The 7,793-nt window shown below is 44.6% G+C and overlaps 1 pseudogene; it reads right to left on the reverse strand.

Annotated features, from left to right (window-relative positions):
* Positions 1 to 2,369: 2,369 nt before the first annotated feature.
* LOC109464435 lies at positions 2,370 to 5,882 on the reverse strand (annotated as a pseudogene).
* Between the last annotated feature and the right edge of the window lie 1,911 nt (positions 5,883 to 7,793).

A 7,793-nucleotide genomic window follows, 5' to 3' on the forward strand; every position in this document is an offset into this window, starting at 1 on the left:
GCTTGAATATGCTGCTCCTTGTTTTTTCTTATGAGCAACAAAAATTATTCTGTTTTATTTTATTCTATTTTTTCTCTCTTGATAGAAGAGAACATATTTGAAATATCAATAAAGACAATCATTAATATTCTGTGTGCAAAAAGCCACAGTTGGCCGGAAAAGGTGCCTTTTGCATGCATGGTAACATAGGCCTTTCCTACTTATAAAGTATCCAGTTATCGACTGACAACTAAGCCATTAAACTTTACACAAAAGACTTCTGCAAAAGATCAACCATCACTTTAGATATCCCTACTTGCTGTGTACAAACACAGTCATTCAAACAAGTAATTCCCTAGGGAATGCATTGACGGAATTTTTAGAATATTTTCAACTCGATCGCAGTACTATACTAACGGCTCCGCCCCTGAGGCGTCGCCAAAAAACGGAGTCTATGCTGCAGTACCATGAAAAACTGCTTGGGAATCGTAATCAATCTATACGTTTGAGCGTCGTCTTTCTGGTACTTCCCTATATACCCATATACACAATCTATACAGACCTTAAATTATGCTAGTTAGAATATGGGCCAACACAGACGCACGTACACACACACACACACACACACACACACACACACAGAGAGAGAGAGAGAGAGAGAGAGAACTCACGCATACGCACACAGATCACACGTTTTCATAAAGGTAATCACTCCTCCTATCGAGGCAGCCTGGTATGGCATATTGCAGAAGACTTCAGACATTCTTAAAGTTCAGACATTAAAAGATAGGGGCACTCTCACACTGTTTTCGCTTAACAGGAATTGAATCTACAGCGAGTCTGAGGCTCTAAGATAATTACAACCTCATCATTGAGACTATGACTGGATCTCCTAATCAATGGAATTATGAAATCTTCGAGCTCTTTTAGTACTGGCAGCTAGTCATATATCTGTTTCTACGTCTCTCCCTTGACACATACATGTCCAAAAATATCTACCGGGATACTTCCTTCAGTAGATAAGATCTGCCGTGTGACGTCAGCGTCCGCCTTAATTGTGCTCAAAGACGGCTGCTTCTCCTAGAGTCGGGTGTTCGCAGCCGTCTGCACATGTACAGACACCCCACCTCTCAAACAAACCTGGTTCCTGCAGTTCCAAACAAGACTTCTGCTATCTCATACCTTCGATGATGTTAACTTTCAAGTATGACATATTATATATGAGTTGCTGTTTGTTTATTGCAAATTCATGCCCGAGGGCTAATTGCAAAAGACATTGACAAGAAAAAATGTGTATATAAGCTTATTATTGATAATCCAAATGAGGTCGTCATTTGCATAAATTATATCAGTTGATTATCCTGTCGTTCCGGAGGTCCAACTGTCATGAATAGGGAACAGTTTGATTGATTGAAGTAGGGCAGTTAAAAAAGGAAGAACTGAAAGGTCAGCGTGGATGTTTTACCTCGTATAAAATACGAGTTTCCCCTTCCATCGCTATGAAACTCTAGCAGCAATGTCACTGCTGACTGGACCAGCTGTTGGCACGATCAAATAACCAGTCCGTGCGCAGAACCACAATGCATGTCTACATTGCAGTCAGATGGATCAATTTTGTTCACAACGTTATACATGTTTACAAGCTAAAGCAACTTATCGTATTCAGACTTGTATCTATCTAGTTAGAATTCATATGAATGCATATGGGTTAGGATTACATAGGACCAGCGACGGTGCTGGATAAGAACGTAATTTGTCCTATTAAAACCATGCAGAGTATACTTTTTGATAAAGTACGGTTCTTGATACAACACCGCTCAGCATTTGTCTCTCGCTATGACGCAAGCATTCTGAGTCTAGACCGGTTTCTGTCCCGCTAGATAAGTTATGGAGACCACATATTTGGTTAATTGGCTCGGCACAACCGTCCACGCACCAGGAATTCCAGTTATCCGCCATGGGCAGGCTACCGTTATGTCGGTCAAGTACGGACTCCTCGCCGCTGAACGGTTCTAATCAGAGCACTTTGCGAAGACGTGACAGTGGGGGAATCTGCAGTGCCTGCTGTTGTCAGGATGGTGTTAGATTCCTCACTGAGCCCTCATCTTCTATATCTGTACGGTCATCAGCCGGGGACAGACGTGACTCTATTCTAAACATCCATGAAGCAGCTAGAACTTTGTGTATCATCCAGCAACAGTTTTGATCAGGAGGATCGTTTCAGAAAAAATACCAAAAGGGCGACAGAAATTGGTCACCAATTGGTCATTCGTCACCAATTCAACAACTTGCTTGTACCATCAGTATATTTATCTCCTCGTCTTGTGTTGTTTCCCGACATTTTTTCAGCAGACTAGTTTGAACCTAAACCATACTCTTGTCTGTTGTGATTACTACTGGCAAATGTCATGTTCGGAGAGATACTAAACAAATGTAGACTAGACAAAACAAAACATATTTCCTATATGCTAGGCAAGAAAGTCGTCATAGGCAAGAAGATCGGATAGATCTGTCAGTGAACGTATATGACATGAAACAAATTCCTGTGGATCATTAGTTGAAATGCACTTTTGCGTATACATCTATGACCCACAAAAGGAAAACAAACAATGTTAGTACCATGATCATAGCAATACTTCGTAGGACAGGCTATCACTATATATATATTTAAAAGTATATCGCCTGGCTTGGTTCTTTCCCAATTATGGGTCATACTGAAAGAAGACATATACCCATTTTGTTTTATCAGGCACATTGACAATTTGTACACTCTGCACTACAAGACTGTGTGCTGTAGCTATAGCAACCTAGCAGCAACGACCAGGCACTCTTACAATGTGTCACTCAACAAACAATTCTATTTCGACAGTCATCTTCGCAATTTCTACATCATTTGTTGAGAAGCCCATCAAGACATAAAATAACACTCATTCGTGTTCAGTGTCCTATCAATTTCTTTGTGAAAATGTAGACAATTTAAACTTATGCTAGCATCTTTCAGTTTTCAGAAGTGGCTGGCTGGAAAGTAGAAATTGGCCAGGTAACAGAGAGCTGGCATATTATCTGTCTATCTAGCCAATTTGTACTCTTTCCAGTCCCTTCTGAGGTCTGGTAGAGGCCAGTCTTTCACAATATCGACCTCTATGTTTAAAACTTTAAGGCCTCCGAGATCTACACAACAGGATCGGGTAACGAGGTCTGCGGGCTCCGGTTACCCCGAGATGTCCATATCAGGCGAGGTGGCTTCACAACTGTCCGTTTAATGGTCCAAGGTGACACTGTCGTGTACTGCTGACAGGCGGAAATGTCTCCACTTACTCCTGTTCACAGTTGAACGTAGCCTGGTAACCATTTCCTGCGGGCCGGCTTTGAAGTGTTTCGGCTCCAGTTTGTCCGACCGTTCTTCAGGCGGTCGATCTTTCCAGCCGGCTCTTCTGATTACTGACCTAACTTAAACGTTTAGCTAGCGTGCGCTGGACGGGAGGCTTGACGGGCGGGTACACATACACATTTAGCTTCGCGAGGAAGGCCGGGAGCCATGACGGTCTGTTCACCATGCTAGCTGAACTTGGTGTTAGTTTACACATCCAACAGAGTCCTGTATACGGCATCAGTCAGCCGCCATGCTGCAGCTGCTTGGCGAATGTTTGATGTTAAGTCGTTCTTATCCTGACAGCATCTTGGCAGGACATTATCAGGATCGACCGCGATGGTAACTTGATGAGCTGACATAAACGGGAATCAAGTGTCCTTTGTACGGAATACATATATAGCATTTCGACCTATACCTTAAGTACAAAGTTTTCCCAAATGTATATTACGTTCGAATTTCAAACAAGTTTGCGAAGTTGCGAGTTACGAGGCACACATTTTCTACATGACAGTAGGCAATACATATACATCAAACAAATAATATTATTTGGCTAATCTACATGTTCTAACTGTTGCTTTCTCTGATACTAAACAGTTGGTTTAGTTTAAAGGTCTTGTCTAGAGAAGTGTTGAAATATCTTGCAGATTTGGCACTTTGATAAGCGGTCTGTTATCATACATAGGCTATATACATTCGAGACCTAAATAGCGATGTAATGTGTAGAAATTATTATACTTCAAATCTCATACAAAATGTTGAACATTCATTCAATATCATTCTGCGAGTTCATCACCATATATCAGCTGTATCTTTCAAATTGTTGTCATCACTTCGTAACTGTAGCTTAGAATACCAACGCCTTAATGTTGTAGACATCGTGCAAACAGTGAAAGTTTGCAAGCCGTAAAGCGCATAAGTAGCCATAACATGGCTTCAATATGTTCAGACTTAAAACATATAAGCCCTGACAAACAGACCTATTGTCGGTGTCAGTTTCAGCGTGCACTACTGACGGTTTGCACCGACATGTCTTTAGTGAGTTGAACGATCGACTTTATCTTAATATTACGTACATCACAACGTTTTAGAAATATACAACAGCGATCAACTCAAACTCAGAAAACAATTACTTTTGTCTTCTGCCATCATCTTTTCCCCTTGCCCTTCTTGTTGGTGTCCTCCTCGGGTTCTGGAGGTAAGGGAATCAGCGAGACGAGGAACTCCTCGTAGTTCATGAGGTTGGAGGAGTCGATGTGGCCGAAGGAGAGCAGCTCCTCCACTTCCTCCTCGCTCATCTTGTCTCCCAGGTTGGTCATGACGTATCGCAGCTCGGTGGCGCTGACGTACCCGGACCCGTCCTTGTCGAACAGCTTCATGGCGTGGCGGAGGGTCTCCCGCGCCTCGATGGCCTGTTCCCGCGCGCTGTGCGACATCAGCCCCACGAACTCCTGCAGGTCGATGCAGCCGCTGCCGTCCGCGTCCGCCTGGTTCCTGATGTTGTGGAGCTCGGGCTTGGTGGGGTTCTGTCCGAGGGAGCGCAGGAGGAAGCCCAGCTCCTTGAAGTCGATGGAACCGCTGCCGTCCTTGTCGAACTTCTTGAAGGCCTGTTCGAGCTGTTGGAACTCCTCCTTCCTTAAGCGGTCTGCCGCCCGAGCTGCGTCCGAGTCCGCCATCCCTGTGCTCTACACCAGACTCAAGTCGCGAAGGACACCACACAGGTAGCTCCGAACGAAATGTCTCGCCAAAGGTCCTCCAACTCTTACACAAATGCCGGAGAGCTCCACATGCACGAGGCTGAGGAGAATCTCTCGCCACGTATTTGCTCCCCTGATCTCGATTGGTCTCGCGGCGGCCTGCCAAGCGATCAGTCCTTTCCAGGCGAGCGATTTACATGGTTGTTCCCCCTTGTGACCAGCTCCTGTCGGTGTCCCGACACTTCTCCGTACCCCCTCACTGCTGTCCTACCACCGCCGCCGTCAGTGCAGCCGGAGATGCCGGAATGCCTCCTCAGTTATTCAGATGTTTACAGCGTTGGCAAATAGTACGTGGCCCGAAGCTATTGCCCAGCTAAAATATAACATGGCGAACTTAAATTAAACATTGGGCACGGCACTAGCCTGACCTTCTAGGGGCGGAGTGCTATCCTTTCACAACTATTTGGCGACGCCTAGATACCACGAGTGGGTGGCTTGATACAAGACGTCGACGACATTCGCCCATTCCTTGAAGATTATCAGGACGATATCTGAGACTGAGATAAGCCTTTAAGCTAACACCTGTTGTGGACGATTCAATACAGACGCCCCGCATGATTGAAGTACGTATACCAAAAACCGAAAAATAAAATCATGCTCTCGTGAAACTGTACGGCGCGAAAGGTCAAGCGTCAGTGGGGTAAACATATCGCGTGACAGACGCTGGAGCGGGTATATACGTGACAGTGAGCGCTGCCTCTCCATCAGCAGTTCTGGAGCTCTACAGTCTCCATAAACCTAACCTATCGTGTCCAGTTTATCGTGGATCGGGCGGGCTCTCTTCGGAGCTGTAGTAGCTTTCCCCTACCAGCTCAAATGGCCGTCCGGTAGGGGTTTTGCACATGTAGAAGTTTGCACCGCAGGAGATTTGGCTGATTGAACTCCTGTCGTACAAAACCTACCGGGAAGCCTAGTTGATTCGGGCGGAGAAGAGCTCCTCCAGCCCCGAAGAGTAGATCGGTCCAAACCACGGAAGACAGGACACCAGGCTAGTCCATAAACACGCCAGACGGTTCCGGACGTCATCGTTAGGATTATCTCGCCGTGACAGTTCCGTCAGGGACAGTCCCCTAGCGCGAAACCCGACCTGGGCATTGATGTAAGAGGTGACGCACTTCGCTGATAACAGAACTGTCGCTGTTGGCGACGTGGGGGGGGGGGGTTAGCACACCAACTTCAAGGGGAACAAGCCTTAAAGGTGTTAGTAAAAAATTGAATTGTATTGAAGAGAGAGATGTTGGAACTGACATTTCCCAATAAGACAAAATGAGATGAATCAAAGCAATTAAATGTACCATGTCAGTACCATGTTTGCGACCACTCCTAATTAGTGGAGGTTATTTGCCTATTCAAAACCAGCTGCAACAGTACACATAAGAGCTGTCGACAAGGTTCACAGAAATGTTAGTTAACGGACAGGAAAAAATAGTTCTTTCTATAGCAGTATTTGGAAAGGTTTGTTTTTTCTTTGAACATCCAAAAAAGACAATATCAGGCCTACGTCACCGTATCATACTTCCAATGTTCCCCTGTTACTAGTTAAAAGTCAATCATGGGGAAGATATGCTTAAGAAACAAACAATTGGAAATATTATCAAATCTAACAACTTCTTTATCACGCGTCAACATGATGGTAGATAAAAGCATTAGTTCTCAGATTTGACAAACATTCAGACACTCAGAATATTTCAGGCAAGCCGTTCTGCCCGGCCTTGTCCGTAACAAATGCATGTGTTGTAAACAGTCTGCCAATGTTGAGCAGCAAACCAAGGCTAAGCTGCTCACTACGGATAACAAGAGGCGTGGTTCATCGTGAGTCGGGTGAAAGACTTTCATGATTGTGTAACAGACGACACAATCTAATCATCAAGCAGATCTTTCGCTGGCAAAGTCTATTGAATACGCCTATCGTAGGTTGTCAGAAAATTGAACATCAAAGATGATCACAGTCTTTCCAATCAACCTCCTATTGAAGAGCTGACTCAATCAACCTAGGGAACGACGATATCACTAAATCAAAAGAAGTGCAAGAACTTGTATAATGTTCCATTCCAAAACGTTTTGGATCCGAATGCAACACACAAAACAAGAGGATCTGGCGGGAACTAATATCATACTGTAGCTACAGAAGAGAAGAACGCCAGTGCAGGAATGCCAGTAACGTTTGAGACACAGACCAACGTAGTTCCAAGTCCAAGTAAAGAAAATTTGCAACGTGAGTTCACTTTTTATATGTTCTGGCGTCTTCGGTCGCTCATAGCATGCAGGAGACATATTTCTGGACGCATGCTTCAGCATACTTGTGTGTGTCTCAAGGCGCCGGCAAGTATGAGCGGACCTTCCCAAGAAGCTGCGATTGACGTCACAGGCCGGATTCCTCCGCCTTGCTACGACGTGCTGATGTTATAGATTATGTTTTATCAGCGCTTCAGCGACGTGGGTTGGAGTTGTTATGCCCGTAACGGTTAGTCAGGAACGTACGCTGCTAGGGGTTATCAGAAAAGCCCAATCACATTTTGAACTTCGTCTTCCACTAATGATACTGCCCGGTACAAATTAACGAATTGTTTTTGGCCACGTTGGTCAGACTTATGAAGATTAAATACGTAAATTTCAATTAAAATTTCCCTGATCAGACTTACCATTGGACGGATCTCCGGGAACCTTTCTTTGTTACGGCTTTTGAA

This window comes from Branchiostoma belcheri, unplaced genomic scaffold, assembly GCF_001625305.1.
Source record: "Branchiostoma belcheri isolate BF01 breed outbred unplaced genomic scaffold, Haploidv18h27 scaffold138, whole genome shotgun sequence".
Lineage (NCBI taxonomy): Eukaryota > Metazoa > Chordata > Leptocardii > Amphioxiformes > Branchiostomatidae > Branchiostoma > Branchiostoma belcheri.